Raw genomic sequence first — 17,240 nt, forward strand, 5'->3', positions numbered from 1 at the left:
ATATCAAGATGAAGCAAGCCATTTGTTTTAATCTTGTGTACAGAGAAGGTAGACATCGCAAAATACTCAAGGATAACTTTGCACTTGTTCTGAATTGTAATGAACTGAACTTTCTTAATCTATTATGCTTGTTTGTTTCCCCCAGTGTTCTGTGTTTGTGCTATCAAGCTAAGCAGGGCAGATTCTGGTGGAATAAACTATCTGGATGATGAGAGATGCTTACTGTCACAAAGAATCTAAATTTGGTTCTGTTTTGTGCCTGAGGGCCTCTTGGTCACTCCTTACCCTCCAGTCATTAAAGTCTCATCATACCTCCTTTTCAACCTGGCAATCTTGCAGGTGTTGGCTACACACATTACACCCTCCTGGGTGATCAGCTATCACCAGCTTCATTTAAGAATATTCTCCATAGATAATTCTGGTCATTAGTCAAGAAAGTAAGAATAGATTTCCATTAAAAATGAGTGCTTTCTACTCATTTCTGAGTATTACTAGAAACAAATCAAAGTACAGAAAGTGATTATAAATATATAAACTGGGTACTTGAGGAGGTATAAAAGACAGTCTTGAGGTAAGTGTCAGATAGATCTGTTGCCACACCTCAATCAAGCCATAGTACCTGAAGTTATCAATCAATGATTGGCTCTCATCCAAACCAACCAGGCTGTGTTTATCTTTCTCATTTGAACATTTTCTCATTTCTCTTTGAACATTTTATTTCCTGTAACAGAATTTGCTTTTCTCCTTCCATTAACTCTGAACTCTATTTTTCAGTATAGTCTTCTTGATGAAGCCTTGTAGAATTAGAACCTGTCTATCTCTCCCAGAATCAATCTTCCCTTCCTCTTCGGTGATATTATCCAAATATACACCTGCAGTCATAGCTCACATTTTCAGTAATTTGTTTGAATGTCTAAGGAAGACATTTTCTCTCACCTTTTTTACTTTTTCACATTTTAAAAATTATTTAATTCACTGTCGACACTTTAAAAACTTGGGACATTACCCACTGTGATGTCCTGGCCCGGCACTGTGTCCAGATCAGGCTGGAACAATCCCTCTACATGTGCTGTCCGTGCTTGAGGCCTGGAGCAGCAGCCTCTAGACAGGCAGGCTGGAGGGGGTGTTACTAGCAACCACCAAGAGATCCCAGGCTTCCAAGTTCCCCAGGCTGTCTCCCCGTCATCCCCACTGGGGAGACAAGGGCCTGGAAGTGAGGTCAATCCACCTTTATTGGAGGACAGCTGCACCAGGACTGAACAGCCATGTATGTCCTGCCGGTCCTTGGCGCTCAGCCCAGGCCACAATCATCTCCAGCGGCCGGGCATACTCAATGACCTGTTTCACCAGGTCCGTGGAGGAGATGGTTGTGTCTCTGGCTTCTGTTGCTGGCTGGCAAAACTGTAGTAGTTATGGGCGCCCAGGACCCATCCTCGCTTCTTGGCATAGTCTGTCTTTTTTGGTGCCTTCAAGAAGAGGATCCAGGTAGCCTCCGTGAAGAGGATTTTCTCGTAGGCCTTCTCGATGCATCCAGCCATCGTGTCCCTGATAGTGTCAAGCAGGATGTCGATGAAGAAGGTATAGCTCTCGGCAGGGATGTTCCCCTTGGCCAGGAACACCTTGTTGTAGCTGCCCTCCATCAGGTATTGCTCCAGGGACACAGCTCCTTGTGGAATTCAGCCACCCAGTTCTGGGACAGCAGGAAGAGGAGGTTGAGACCTCAGAGCTGGTCCATGTAGGCTGACTCGGGGAGCTGTTCCTTGTAATCAAAGTAGTGGCATTTGAGCTGGGCCAGGTAGCGCGCAAAGGAGGGGATGTCCATGCATAGGATGCTCCACTGGGCCCCGATTCCCAGTATGGTCATGGGCTAGAGTGAGTTGCTGTTTGGTTACCGTGGTCCCTGTGGTGGGCAGGAAGTTGAGTTCCAGCAGGACCAGCTTGAGGCGGCCCAGCTCTTCCCCACATTTGCTAAGATTGAGGCTTTTGCGGTTCCCTTCGCCCTTGAGTTGTTCGTACATGCCGGCTGCAGCCTGCAAAACGGCACCTGACGCCACGGCGGGGCCCGAGTTCGAGACGCCGGTGGCTCGGCTCACCCTCGTGGCCGCCATCTTCCGTGATGCCATTTTCTCTCATCTTCATAGGTTAGTCTGATAAAAGACATGATGTTCAAATGCATACACATGACATTTAGAAGAAATGAGATCATAGTAAATTTTATATTTAATGATTCATTTTAATGTTTATTCAGGGGTGGGACCTGGTAATTTACCTCTAATCCCAGCTAAGCAGGAAATACAGGTAGGAGGATTGTAATACAAAACTGAACTCTGGGCAAAACATGGGAGACCCCATTAAAAAATACCTGAAGGCATCAAAAGGGCTGGTGGTGTGGCTCAAGTAGTAAAGCATCAGCCTAAGTTCAACCCCAGTATTACTTAAAAAAAAAGAAGAAAGAAATAAGGAAGGAGAGAAGGAAAGAAAAGAGAAAAAAGAAAGAAAATTAGACGTTTGCTTGTTTACTTGCATGGGGGTAGGGTGCTCTCATAAAATATGGATTACATGACCATCGGTTTGTTCATCAATGTATTTGTACACATATGCATGTATAGTTGCATGTTATGTCTACATCTTGCACATTAGAGAATCTATCAAGGGGTGTGTTTTCAATTCCATTCTCATATATACTCTCATTTTTACTTGTCTCCTAGAGAGCAAAGGCTATTTTAGTGGGATAGATTCTAAACACCCAAGGGGTTCTGCTTATGAAAAGGTGGAGCTACTGGGCTGCAAACTGTTACCTATAGTAGTGGATTTCCATTTCTGTCTCTTTGCTGGAGCCTTCATGTGATGTATGCCTATGTTCTAATTTGGATTTTGCTCCCCGGCTCATCCATTAAGTGTAATCTGGCTCACCAGAGGTTTTCGTTGATTTGTGAGCCTCAAAGATAACATGTGAAGTGACATCCATTTGTTGTAATTTCTTCTGTTTTATGTTACTCCAGTACATTGCAAAGCAGAGATGCAAGAGGGCCTGAGGCAAGAATCTGGAATTTCTGCATGTCTTTATCACAATATCTTCTAATGGTACCTCAGCTCCTGCATTACCTCCGGAAATAGAGTCAATTTTTTACAAGTGTTAAGGTGAAGTCTTTTCCTGTTTGTTTCTTCTTTATGATGGCTTTATCCTTTCTGCTTGAATTTGGTAATTTCTGTGAAGTTTGCATTGACATGTCACCTTTAGCCTAGGATTATTAGTAGAGCTTATCAGCCTTGATTTGGTCTGTGATTTATAAGTACAAGAATGCTTGTGTTAGCAGGCTCGGCATGGTGATGTATAAGAAAGGAAGGACAATGGATAGAGAGACATTCTCACCAAGGACATTCTCAAATCCTTTCTCAAGGGTTCAAGGCTTCAGAGTTTGATGTCTTATGTTCTAGAACAAAGCCACTCTCAGACTAATCATGCCATAAAACAATATTGAATACTTGGTCTTTTAATCACCTGATCCACATAGAAGAGAGCTTAATAATTTAAAATGTTTCAAATGCTTTTTGAAAAACTCATTTCCTTTAGGAAATGCAAACTGTACCAAATATTTTTGCTAAGGAATCAAAATACTTGATCTCAAGACTTGGGAGGTAATTTATACCACCAAAGATCCCGTTAACTTACTTCAAAAACAAAAACATATCATTAGTGAGATCCCGTGTAGAATGAGAAACTCAGTTGGATTTAACAAGAAGCTTATTTACAACTTTAGTCTAGTGTTTAGTCCAGGAGGCTTTACAATAATGGTGCTTTATGAAGCAAGGATATGAAATGCTTAAAAAATAAAAGTCCCTCAAAGTGACTTTAATAACTGACAGGCTGATGCATGCAATACATTTTAATATCAAACCACAGGTGTAAAAGAAAACTCTTAAGCAAACATCTAACAACAAAGCACTTATACACAAGTCAACATGAAATACTGAATGATACAAATCCTCCTTTGGCAAGAAATGGCCTTGTGGTATAAAACTAGGAAAGTCACAAAGGCGGCTAAGTCCCTCAAAGGCAGGAATATTATTGTCCTGGTGACTACCTCTGCCTGGGTTTATAATTTAGACTTGTGATTTTTTTCAGAAATGCTTGTACATGGGTATGCGAGATTGCAAACTGAATTGGACCCACAAAAGTTTTTTTTCCTGAAAATTAGTCTCTCTGTCTCTGCCTCTCTCTTTCTCTCTCTCTGTCTCCATGTCTCTGTCTCTGTCTTTCTCTGTCTGTTTTTTTTCTCTCTCTCACACACATACACATACACATTTCTGACTATTGCAAAAGAAAACTCTAAGATATTTCTTCTTTCCTGCAAATCTTAATTTCTAGCCTTCAGATAGAATCTGTTTGTTTTTCTTTAAATCCAAAGAATTTGTAGTTGTTTATTGTAGTACACTTAGGAAACATTTACCATCTTCAGTCATAAAATATGTACTAAAACCAATATCTGAATGAATCAGCACTAAATATATTATCACCTGTCTTTTGTTACTATAAATTGAACTTCAGAACACATGCTAACCAAGCACACTACCACTTAAGCCCTGCACCCAACTGTTTTGCCTGTGGTTTTGTTTTCAGAGTCTCACATTTTCCTAGGCTGCTTGGGACTAAGATCTTCCTATTTCTTCCTCTGCAGTAACTGGGGTTATAGGCATGTAACAACCATTTTGGGCTCTGATTCTTCTTCTAATGTTTTCAATATTATACTGAATTAATCTGTTTTAATGTTTAGCTCTACATTTAGTATGAGAATCTCTTATTTAATATGTGGTACTAGTGGAAAAAAACTATAGCAACCTCACTGTGATTGCTACACACAAAATGTTTGCATTCTGTAAAGATGTATAATCAATTCATTGATAATAAATTATGGGTTTTTTTTGAGAAAAAAATCTAAGTATTTTGACCAAATTTCACTGAGATTACAGACTCGTTTACTAGATGTTTTGAGGCCAGTTCCTTAAAGCTTAACATTTTGATTATTAAAACAGTCCTTCCATTTGTTTAATTATAAAAGCAAGATGTGTAAAGTCTCATATGCTTTACATGTTTGCCCTTTCTTTTTCACCATATACTTCAGAGAAAATAAAAAGATCATTTTAATTTGATAAAACAGGTTCATATAATTAAATGATTTTTGAAATGCTAACAGCAAAGAGTAAATTGGTTTCTCAAATTAAGGTTTGCTAATTTTGAATGATTTCTTCCACAGCATACTGTGTTTGTATGCGTGCAAACATACGTTCGTGCATATACATGCACACACTTGTTCACACTACAAGTTAAATTTTATTTGCCAAATGTCAGTGACTCACTCCTGTAACTTAACTACTCATAAAGCTGAGATATGAAAGTTTATGATTCAAAACCAGTCTAAGAGAAAAGTCCATGGGACTTGATCTCCAATGATACAACACTAATGTAGTGAAAAAAAACTGGACTATAATTTGAGCATTGCCTATTGATTTAGTTTTTAAGGCAGCCTATGACTAAGTTAATGCTATTACATATCTCACAATCATAAAAGTATTATACGTTTTTAAATTCCACTTGGTAATGTCCTCAGTCTTTATTCTTCTGCAGCCATGGTTCCAAATTCTTTTACAGCATTTACACATCTTATATCATTCCGTAACTGAACATTTTTACTTTTACCCCATTTGACACTTGTCTAAGCAAAAAATTTCTCTCATTTTTATCTAAATGAGATAATCACATCAGACAAAAATGGCCTCTTAGCTTTACACTGAATTATTTTTTAGTCAAGTTATGGTTGTATGATAAATACCAAGTTGGGGGATAGGAAAATATCATTATGTAACATTTGATTGAGATGAATGCAAGGATTTGCCATGGTTTCCCTGACATATGCTAGTGCGGGTACCACAGATTAGAAATCATGCAGAAAAGAATTGCCTCTCACCCACAGCTTTGGCATTCCCCACAGGGCCATCTCAGTCTTATTTTTTCAGGTGACAGGAGCCCTAGGACCAATCTAAATCTCAATGTCAATATAACCTTGCAAGTCCTCTGAAATTTCACTGGCTACTGGCTTCTTTCTTGTATAATTGGAGTGAGGTCTAGCTGTCATTACACTTTAGTCAGGATCCATGGAGAATTGCTGTTCAAATCGGAGAGGAGTTTCCTCTCATTAAAAGAAAAAGAAACCACTGTAAATACTATGGCTGTTAGGAATGACCTTGTGACAATGGCCCTTCAGTTCCCAGGTCTCATCTTCAGTTCCTAAAGGAACTGTGGTTGGAATAAGAAGAAAAAAATATGTATATAATATGTGCATATATAGCATATATTATATATTCTTTCCTTTGCTTTATATTCCAATTCCAACTCATTGCGGTCCTGAAAGATAAAATGTTGAAAACACATGTGTTTTGGTGGCAAGAAAATCATGTAACAGTTTCAAAAAATAAAAATTTTAGTAATGTAGGGAAAAACTCTTTACAAATATCAATACTGCTGTTTGTAACACAAGTATTAATTGAGAACCTTTGATGCTGTGGTTATTTAATAAGCATTGTTCTACCTAATCACAACTATTATAAGTGAGTAATGTGGTATTGTACTTAAAGTCTTCAGCATTGAAGCAAATTTCTGAGATTCAAATCTCTTTGAGTACTTAGAAATTACTCACTGATCTACTTTAATCTTTTTTCTTTGTAACGAAGTTTCCTCATTAGCAAAATTGGTCATACTTGCCTCACTAGCTTATTATATTTAAATGAAATAATCCATGTAAAATATAGAATGATGTCTGGCACAGATTAACCACTGCAGTGCTACTTATTTTTACTATCTCAATTTTACAGGCAAAAGAAGTGTACAGATGAGGTGACATTTTCCTAGATCCAACTCTGGTGGTGATTCAGAAGTGTTTAAATAGGCTATCTTACTCAGCTAGTTTAAACTTTTATAATTTTTTGTGAAGATTAAAAGGGATAGTGTATACTCTGAGTGCTCACTAGAGTGCAATTTCATTATTTATCTACCAAATGCAGATAGACTCTCTTCCAGCTTAAAAGATATTTCATTTAAAACCTAATAGGTTTTTATATTTCTTTTTCCACTGCATTAGTCATAGGATACAAAATACAACTTTCTCTGTGGTCTCAGACAATATGCAAAAGGTTAATATGGGTATACATTCCTCGATGATGCATATCCAGTGATGGACTCAAATGGAATGGGCCAAAACTGGAACTACCACTTATTAGTCATTTATAACTTCCTAGTGTATAGTCGGTGTAAATGAAGAACTTATTTAGCTGCATATCAGAAAATCTAAAAGACCAGTGAACAATTTTATCTATGAAAATAAATTAGTTTTTGTAAAACGTGTAGAGATAATGGGAGAAATGATGAATATACTCTGCTAAACTTTGTTAAGTCATCATGTGTGCTAAGACAGTAACATATTTATAGGTATCTGTCTTATGTTCACCATGTCTACTCCATTTCATGATTTCTTGGCGAGAGAGCATGACTCCTTTCCTTATTGATCTTCACTGTTCTCTATCAATATCTTTGAGACTAGAACTATAACCTAGAGTAGTCCAGAAAATGGTCAGCCCACAGACTAGACTATTTCAGCGACCACTGAAGAAAACTGAGAATCTTGATAGGAATTACACACTGCCAATCATGGGTTCTGTTTCAGCAACTCTCTGGGTCAACTTCTTTCATTCAGGAATTCATAATGATATTGAAATTGTGTGTACAAGACCACGGGTAGAAAATTTCCTTCAATGTCAACATTTCAACTTTATACATTCCATATACATATACATAGCCTCATCTATGAATTATGCTATCTAATTATATGAGAGGAAAGAAAAAATATATTGGTGTCATTCTTTCTGATGGAGGCATAGAATTCCATTATATATAATATATATATATTTGACATTTATATTTTATATATAATATTTTATATATATATATGTCACATTTTCTTGATCTATTCATCTACTGAGGGGCATCTGGGTTCCATATCTTAACTATAGAGAATAATGCTGCAATAAATATAGCTGTGCTCGAAGCTTTAATATGGCCTTGTTTATGATCGTTTGGGTAATGCCCAAAAGTGGGATTGCTGGGTCATAGGGGAGCTCTATGTGGAGTCTTTTGAGGAACCTCTATACTGCTTTCCAGAGTGGTTGAACAAGTTTACACTCTCACCAACAAAGCAGTAGGGTTCCCTTTTGTCCACATCTCCTCCAGCATTTGTTGTTATTATATTTCTTGATTATAGCCATTCTAACTGGGGTGAGGTGGAATCTCAATGTTGTTTTGATTTGCATTTCTTTTATGACTAGGGAGGATGAACATTTCTTCATATGTCTGTTAACCATTCTTCTTTCTTCTTCACAGAAGTCGTTCTTTAAGTCTTTAGCCAGCTTTTTAATGAGGCAGTTGTTATTTTGAGGATTTGTTGTTGGGAAAAAATTATATTAAGTGATATAAACCAGACCTAAAGAAACACAGGTCCCATGATTTCCCTTATTTTCAATAACTAGAATGCTAGTTATTGAGATAACTAGTATAACTATATATTGAGATAACTAGTCTAGGATAATCTTACTAGACAAGCAGAAAAGGTAAAAAAAATTACATATAAGATGATGCTAAGTGAAATGGATCCAAGATATGGAAACAAGAGATTTTTTTCTTTGTTGTTGTCTTTAATGTACTATGTGATTTTTTTTCTTTTGTATATTCTTCCCCCTATGGTATAACCCCTGTTGTCACTGTATTTGATTCTGTTTCCCTGCATATTGTATATACTTTTATCTAATTTAGGGAAAGGAAGGGAAATAACAAAATGCTGAAACAAGAACACAGGTTGATCCATTGAAACAATGAGACGTACAAGACCTTATGTTGAAAATGAACTTTACAACTTTGGGGAGGGGGGAGGAGTTGGGGAGGTAGGGCAGGATGGGATAGTAGAGGAAAAACCAAGAAGGAGGTGACAATTCTCAATAGGAAATGTACTCATTACCTTACTCATGTAACTGTAATGCCTGTGTACAGTATCTTTTCAATAAACAATATAAAAAGTAAATTGGTAAGTGATTATCTTATAACTGTTTTTCATTTGGATAGAAGTGAATTGCCACTGGTAACTAGAAGTACCTAATGGATTAAACTATGAACTCTTTACACAAAGGCCTGCTGGTAGAAGCTGTGGCTCCACAGCTGGAGGGAAAATCAATATTTTTTTAACCTCAAATAATGGGAAATTTCACATAAAACTGTACTGTCCAGCTTCTATAGAAATCGTTAAAAATAACAACACTGAGCTTAAATCTTACATAGACACAAATCTTTTTATCCTAGAGGAGCTGAGTACTTCAGACTTGGACCTCAGGCAAGGATACTTTGCTTAGTCACAACCCTTCACACAATACATGTGTACATGAAAACTTACTCAAAGCCTTTTATCTCCCATGACCCTTTTCTCTTCCTCTTCCTCATTTTATAATCCTTTTCCTATAATATTCATGTTGAATGCCAGAACTGACATGTAGAAATATTCCCCTTTCCTTTCTGGTCTCATATAGTATAAATTAGAAGAGGTGCTACTTCTTCTTAAACCAGTCCCCAGCAAACATCACAAATACTTCATGAAATTTAACTACTGTTGAATATAGGTGTGTCTCCAAAATCTTTCTTCCTTTCTTTTCCTTTTCCTTCCCTTCCCTTCCATTCCCTGACCTTCTCTTTCCTTCCCTTTTCTTTTTCTCTCATGATTTCAGGTATATTGAGGACTCGGATCCATTTTAAGTTGATGTTAGTACAAGGAGCTAGATAGGATTCCAGGTTCAGTGTTCTGCACGTGGGTACCCCATTTCCCCAACACCATTTGTTGAAGAGGAATATTTTTTTCTTTCTATCCTAGGTGTTTGGGTCCATTTATCAAATATTAGATGGATGTAGGTCTGAAGTTTTTTCTGAGTCTTCTATTCTTTTTCATTAGTCCTCAGGCCTGTTTTTGTGCAGGTTCCAAGCTGTTTTCATTTCTATAGCTTCAGACTTTAAGTTTGAAGTCTAGAAGTGTTATACTCCAGCACTTTTTTTTTTTTTGGCCAGGATTGCTTTTGTGATTTGGAACCTTTTCTTGATCCATATGAATTTTTAGATTGTTTTCTCTATCTCAGTAAGGAAGGATAATGGGATTTTGATGGGTATTACATTGAATTTGGAGATTGTTTTAACCTTGCCATTTTCTCGTTTAAGGACAAGCTTAATTTTCATGTTGCATTATCAAAAATTCAGTGATATACAAACACATGTGTGTACATACACACATGCATACACACATATACACACACATAGACACAGACACACACACACACATACACACACACTTTTTCTTGGCCAGAAGTCTGGACATAAGAGAGTTGGTTGTATTAGTAAGTTTTCCAAGGTTCTGACAAATAACTGACAGCTATAATCTAGAGGAAGAATGATTTGTTTTTGTCCAGTTTATAATTGCTCCATAGTCTAGTACCCCTGTTCTTTCTAGGCCTGTGGTTAGGCAAAACATCACTAGCATTGGGAAGGTTCAGTACAGCAAAAGTGATTACCTCATGGCATCTAGGAAACAGACACAGAGAAAAGAGCCAGGACAAGTTATTAGCCTCCAATTCCACATTCCTGGTGACCTCCATCCTTAATTATCTCACAATAATACCATCAAATTATGAATCGATCACTACATTGATACATTAATGTTATCATGAAAAATGTCACAATACAGTCCATTGTTTGAATTTGCTAACTGGAGACCAGGCTTTCAGCATACCAGTCTTGGAGGATAGCTCATCTACATCTATGCAAGCCACTTCATGGGATCATCTTCCATACCTTACAGATGCTGGCTGGGCTATGTTCTCATGAGAAGATGTATTGGAAAGGATATGCTTCCAAGTTCATGTGATTCTTGGCAGTAGTTTGTCCTCATGGACCAAATTCAGACTGAGTCCATAATATTTTGCTAACTGTCTGAGGAGACCCTTAGTTTTTTGTTTGTTTGACATAGGGACTTTCCCATATGTTTGACATATGGACTTTGTTCATGCAAAATTGTGAAGCAATTTTATATAATTTAATAACACTTATGTAGTCACACATATTCTGTCACTCCTGTTATTTAGTTGGTTAAAACAAAAGACCACAACACATTTACAGGTAGGAGGTTAGATAAGGGAGTAAATTCTAGGGCAACAAGGATTAGAGAAATCACCATATACTCTGTCTAGTGTATGAGGTGAAAGTATTTAAAATTCTTGGCACATGTTCAGTATTGGTAGTTGTAAAGAAGTAGGATTGATTTTGCTTAAAGGAATTATTTTTTTAACAATTACAGTAACATGTGACATTAATATTGAAGAAGGAACAATTCAAATGAAGGAGACCTAAACCTTCAATACAATGGGTAGAGGATGATACCTGACTTTATGAAGTTTCCTTTGGTGCTATTTCATGAGTGTTATAAAAAATGTCAAATGTATTACATGTTTAGTATGGAAAGGAAAGGAAATGGTAGATAGGTCTTGACTTAGTCATAGTTTTCTATGCTGTGACTAGTTACAGAGAGAAGAAAAGTAATTTTGGCTCACTGTCTCAGAGGTTTCATTCACTGTGACCAGTTCCTCTGGTTTGGACATGTGGTGAGACAGGCAGTCTGTCATGATAGAGAGGGTAAGAAGGATAAAAGATATTTACCTTATGGCTGCCAAGATGGAGAGAGAGAGAGAGAGAGAGAGAGAGAGAGAGAGAGAGAGATACTCATCAAATACATGCTTTTAGTGAGTCATTTTCTCTGAAATTCTGACTCATCAGTTGATGACATCATTGATTAGCCTTTATCTGGCTTATCACTTCTGGAAATGATCTCAGGGACATGAGTCTACTTGTTATATTTCAGTACCATGGAGTGGACAATCCATGTTAACCATAACTGATATCTTAGTCCATTGGTGCCAATACAACAACATCATTGAGACTGGGTAACTCACAAAGCACAGAAACTTACGTCTTATAGTTATACTTGTTGGTTCTGTGTCTGATTAGTGTTGTTCTTTGTTTCTGAGATAATACCTCCTTGCTACGTTCTCTACAAGACAGCAAAATCTAGTGTCTCACTATGGCAGAGGATACAGGGTGGAAAGTGCAAAGTAGAAGATGGATGAGACCAAAAGGGCCCAACTAATTTCCTTTTTATGTTTCTGTAAGCAGCTAATACCATTCACAAGGGCTCTATTCTTATGATTTAATACGTTCAGCAATTTCCTATTACTTGATACATACTCTGAGGCTTAAGAGATGGCATGAATATTTAAATTATACCATTATATAGTACAAATTCATAAGTTTTAGTTAATTGTAAAACTAAATTAATTTTATAGATATGTATAATTGCAGAAGCTTAAAAGTTATCATATGAAAAGGCAAGTTTTCTAAAAGTACTTGTTTGATATCTACTGTGTACCTGAAGCTTTTTTTTTACAGTGGGGAATATGAAATAACAAAAGTTGGAGGCTTTGACTTCTTGGAGTTTGAAATCTGTAATTTTAAAATTGAGGCTCACAAATAATGCTAAAATAGAATAATATAAAAGAGAAAATCAAATCAAATATCATATTATAATACATGCACATTTGTCTGTTACTGTTTTATTTCTTTCAGACTAGAAAAGCCAGTGATCATATATACAAATCAAAGTCCAAATCTATGAATATTCTTTGCTGCTGTTAATGATAAGAATCATTAAACTTATCAGGGGAAAATACACTTTAAAAGATATGGTTCTCATCTGGATATGGATGATTCATGCTTGTAATTCTACCTACTGAGGGTGTTGAGAGTCGAGGATCAAACAATTATATCATCTCCGAATAACCAGGAAAAAGCCAGACATGAAGGGGTAATTCAAATAATAGATTTCATCTTTCAACTCTAAAATATGTGCAAGAAAAAGCTGTTATATTATTAGTTAAATAGAGTTTTGGATGTGGTTATTCTCTTAAGAATGTATTGATTTTGATCTTGGATCTATATTTGTATTCAAAGGTGTGGGGGAAATTATTTGCTCCTGCACAGAGTGTTCTGAAACCTGTGCTGCCATCTGTAATTAAACATGGCACTTATCTTAATAAGCACATGCCACTCTTTTCTCTGTACAGAGCCTCTTCACACAACTGAAATAGCCCAGTGATTGAAAAGACCACACTGTTGCATCCCGAAAGACAATTAGTCTCTGTAACACTATGCAATTTGAAAAAAAAAATTATGTGTTTATCTTCACGATGCAGAGAAGAAGTGGCAGGTGGTTCCATTTCACAGAAAATGATTTCAAACTAGAATGGCACACAGAGAGGGATCAGTTTCATAAAGAGGTTAAGTCTCCTGTGAAAATGAAGAAGGCAAAGTAGATCACAGGGGTTTCTTCGGACTTCAGAACCAACACAATCCAAGGTACCAACATCGACCCAAGAACTCAGTTGATATCTAATACGGGATAAAAATATGTCTGTGCAGATAAAATATTGAAGGTCTCACATGTGGCATTTTTGATTCAATGTATTTGGAAATAGGATCCACATAATCCCCATCTATTTGCCAATTGTAGAGTATTTGAGCTGGTTCCATAAGTTGCTTTCTGTAAAGACTATTGTCATGTACATGGCTGTCCAAATATTTTAATTGAATCCTGTCATGTAATCTTTTGGATAATTACCTATGGGTGGTATCACTGGGTCATAGGCTAGTTCAATGCTTAGTATTTTGAGGAATCTCCAAACTGATTATTGTAGAGGTAGTACTAATTTACATGCCCACCAATAGTGTGTTAGGGTTCCATCTCCTCATTGCTACCAGCATTTGATGCTGTGCTTGTTCTTGATGATGGTCCTTCTGACTGATGTGAAATGGAGTCACAGTGTTGTTTGGATTTGTATTTATTTATGACCAGGGAAACTGAACAATTTTTAATATATTTATCAACCATTTTTACTTATTTTTCTGAGAAAACAACCTTCAAGGAAACATACACAGAGGCCTATGTATGTGTACACAAAATTAACTTGACTGAAGTATAAAATGTGCAGGAGTAAAACTCCATGGACTAAGTCCTTTGAAAAATTAGCAGGGAGTTCAACAAAATGAGTATCAGTAAGCTCAAACATATTTTAAAAGTGACAGCAATTGGGAGGGGCAAAACTGAATGGAAAAGAAAATAGAAAACAAATATTAAGTGTACACATATGCAGAAAACGGAAATGGGAACTTGATATGATGCATGCAGAAAGGGATAGGGAGGATTGAGGAAAATTATGGGAGGAGTGACTCTGATTAATTATTATTTATTGCTTATTATTTATTATTATAATTAATTGTAACGTATCCAATCACTTTGATGATTAAAACATAAATAAACAGGAAACAAAAATGGCTACAATAAAACAAGACAAGAATATACTTTGGCAATGCTTATGGTGTTTGTGAGACAATACTCCAGGTAGTTTGCCCCTAATTTATTCATAATTATTGTTTAGAAAATAACTCTCAGAAAATAAACTCTGAAATAATGTAGATTCCTTATGATCTACCCAAAGGCTTGAGAGTCATTCACACCCTCAATTTGGACATAATAGCAACTTTGAATTATCAACTAGCACTTAAAGTGAAAGAATATTTTGTTAAATAGAGTTTGAAATTTGGTATTGATATTCCTCCAGCACTGTTCTTTCTGTTAAGGATCATTTTTGCTATTCGGGGTCTTTTATTGTTCCATATGAAGTTTTGGATTGCCTCTTCTATTTCCTTGAAGAATGAGGTTGGAATATTGATAGGTATCGCATTGAATTTGTAGACAGCCTTGGGAAGTATTGCCATTTTCACGATGTTGATCTTTCCAATCTAGGAGCATGGGAGGTTTTGCCACTTGCTATGTTCTGTTTTGATTTCCTTTTTCAGGTTTTTAAAGTTTTCATCATAGAGGTCCTTCACTTCTTTGGTTAAGTTAATTCCTAGGTATTTTATTTTTTGTGGGGCTATTACGAATGGAGTTGCTTTTCTAATTTCAGCCACACTTTTCTCATTGTTGGCATACAGAAAAGCCATTGATTTTTGAGGGTTAATTTTATACCCTGCTACTTTGCCAAGGTTTCGAATCAACTTGAGTAATTTGGGAGTGGAGTCTATGGGATTCTTTAAATACCAGATCATGTCATCTGCAAAGAGGGAGAGTTTTATTTCTTCTTTCCCTATTTGGATCCCCTTTATGTTTGTATCTTGTCTTATTGCCGTAGCTAGGCATTCTAATACTAGATTGAAGAGAAGTGGAGAGAGTGGACATCCCTGTCTCATTCCTGAGTTTAGAGGAAATGGCTTTAGTTTTTCACCACTGAGTATAATGCTGGCTGTAGGTTTGTCATATACAGCCTTTATTGTATTGAGGAAGGTTCCATGGATTCCTAATTTTTCCAGAACCTTCATCATAAAGGGGTGCTAGATCTTCTCAAATGCTTTTTCTGCATCTATTGAGATAACTATGTAGTCTTGTATATGTCTGAGTCAAGCAGAAAAGGTCAGATAAGTTGATGTTAGGGGAATAAACCCCAAGATAAGTATTTACATTTTTTGTTTTTTTTTCCTTTTATGCAATTGTTTCTAACATATTTATAAGATGATTTCTATGTTGCTTTGTATGTCCCTCCCCCATGATATAACCCATGCTTTCACTGTATTTGATGTTGGTATAATTTGTGGAGGGGAAGGGAAAAAAACAAATTGTTTAACTAGGGATACAGGTGGACCCATAGTAACAATGAGATGTACAAGTCCTTATGTCAAAAAACAAACTTTACAAATTTGGTGGGGGGTGGTGGGAGAATGGGGTGTAGGGGGGAGGATGGGAAGGGATGGAAAGGGGAAACAAAGAGGAGGCAACAATGCTTGATAAGAAATGAACTCACTATCTTGCCCATGTAATTGTAACTCCTCTGTATGGTATTCTTACAATTAAAAAAAATTTTTTAAAGAATATTTTGTTAAATAAACAATGAAAGGACTTGAAATAACTTATAAATATTAACATATGTGCTACAGAATTCGTTGTTCCAAAAGAAACAAAAGTGATAAAGTTTCCATATGCAGACATGCTGAGTGCATTTTATATGTCCTGTTTAGGTCAGGAATTAAGTGCTCATGATGTCAAGTGCCCAATTATGTTTAAGAAATTGTTTTATTCATTTGCGCTGTTATCAGAACTGGAAGAACAGAAAAAGATCTTAATTGTAACCCCTCTGTACGGTATTTTCACAATAAAAAATTAGAAAAAAACACAACAGAAAGAATAGTGTACAGAAACAAATCTGAATAAATGTGGAAATTCAGATTAAGATTTAAAAAAGATCTTAAACAAAATCAAGATTGGTTTATTACACTAAAAGAGAAACATCTCTTTAGGACACACATTAAAGATTCTATGAACAGATGAGAAATATATAAAGTAGGGAAATGACAACTGAAGGTCCTAGAATGACAGTTAAAAACAGTTTTAAATACTTGGAGATATAAAATTAGAATGCAGCAACACTTGATCTCATCCCACAAAAGTTCTAAAAATAGTTTGGTCCAAAATGCAAGGGCAGTGACACTCAGGGGTAGTCTGTGAGAAGTCTCCCAGACACAGCTAAGAAATAGTAGCAAGATTTTTTTTTTAATTTGGTGGTTTTTTTCCCCTAATTTTTTATTTTCCCAGTGTTAGGGATTGAGCTCACGGCCTTGAGCCTGCAAGGTTTAATTTCAGTTTTATTTAGAGGCCCCATGTTTAGAATTATTGGGAAAAACCTCTCAAGGAACTTCACAGCAATGCAAAATGAGTCAGAAGATGCAGGTCATTTACAGAAAAGATGACTACGGATATGAACATAAAATATTTAAAGACACTACTTTGAGAGATCCTGATACAGTGTCTTTTTTAAAAGGTAAAGTCATAGAATTACCAGATCCCGTTTTGAGAGAACGTGTCCTAGAAATGTAAAGATTTTTGAATGTCAATAAAAGGCCAGACAAAGATGAGGCACATTTTAGGAAACATGAACAGAAACATGATAGATTGCTTGCAGGTTGGGGTTTAATATTGGTCTAATATAACAGTATTTCCTTA

General features: G+C 36.3%; 1 pseudogene; it reads right to left on the minus strand.

The window, feature by feature from the left end:
• Positions 1-1,230: 1,230 nt before the first annotated feature.
• LOC105996031 lies at positions 1,231-2,123 on the minus strand (annotated as a pseudogene).
• Positions 2,124-17,240: the final 15,117 nt, after the last annotated feature.

The sequence above is a fragment of the Dipodomys ordii genome, unplaced genomic scaffold, assembly GCF_000151885.1.
Source record: "Dipodomys ordii isolate 6190 unplaced genomic scaffold, Dord_2.0 Scaffold125, whole genome shotgun sequence".
NCBI lineage: Eukaryota > Metazoa > Chordata > Mammalia > Rodentia > Heteromyidae > Dipodomys > Dipodomys ordii.